Below are 1,190 nucleotides of genomic sequence, written 5' to 3'. Positions count from 1 at the left end.
AAATAAATAAATAAATAAATAAATAATTTTATTAAAGAGTGCTATGGTTAAAAGCTTAATTAAAAGTGGATATTCAAGTTCTAACAGCCTGGACTCCTTGGGAAAAACAGGAGGCACCAGAGACCCCTTTCCTAGCCCTATTCTTCCAATGCCTGGCATTTTCGTTTACCATTTAAGTAAACTACAGAAGAAAAAGGGGGAAGGGAAGGAAAGGAGACAGTCAGTTGGCCTCATGCTATCTTCATTGGGTCTTGCTTGGAAAGCTGAATCTTCTTGCTATCTGAATAATGCTTTTTCCTTTTAAAATTTTTCAAGTTGGCCTGGCACTGTGGCTCACACCTGTAATCCCAGCACTTTGGCAGGCTGAGGTAGGCGGATCACCTGAGGTCAGGAGTTCCAGATCAGCCTGGCCAACATGGTGAAACCGCATCTCTACTAAAAATACAAAAATTAGCCAGGTGTGGTAGCGCACACCTGTAATCCCAGCTACTTGGGAGGCTGAGGCAGGAGAATCTCTTGAACCCAGGAGGCGGAGGTTGCAGTGAGCCAAGATCGTGACATTGCACTCCAGCCTGGGCAACAAGAATGAAATTCCATCTCAAAAAAAAAAAAGAAAATTTCAAGTTATCATTTTGGCTAAATGAATGACTTACGGTAACTTAAGATTCTATTTTGTAATATCCAATGTTTTAAACCTTTGATGTTTATTTAACAAACTTTTCAAAATCAAGCTCTAGATTATCATGCTAAATCAGCCAATACTGAAATTGTTTAAATATACAATTTGAATGAGCTCCATGGTTTAAGTCAAATTACCTGTGATAACCCATTAGTTACCAGTACCATGCACCTGTATTGGAGAAACAACTGGTATTCAAGAGGACCTAAGTCCAGTGTTAAGCATGGACTCATGAAGAACCAGGACAGCCACCTTGTCCTTCCTGAGTCCTTAAGCTTTTGTTATTAAAGGTTCTGCATTCCATGATTCGTCATGGAAAAGATAAAATAATCCAAATTATATTGATGCAGTGACTTACAAATTGTGGAAACAGTTTAAAACCAATGTTTGCTTCCATATTCCTGGGAAGACAATCAAAGCTTCAAGTGTATTTGTCTAGCTGATGGGCCACTTAAACATTTATAAAGGGATTTCGTTGTATTGTCATTTGTCATTTTTTTTTTTTTTTTTT

Source organism: Colobus angolensis, unplaced genomic scaffold (assembly GCF_000951035.1).
Source record: "Colobus angolensis palliatus isolate OR3802 unplaced genomic scaffold, Cang.pa_1.0 Scaffold68, whole genome shotgun sequence".
NCBI classification, from domain to species: Eukaryota; Metazoa; Chordata; class Mammalia; order Primates; family Cercopithecidae; genus Colobus; species Colobus angolensis.
This window is presented reverse-complemented; position numbering follows the sequence as displayed.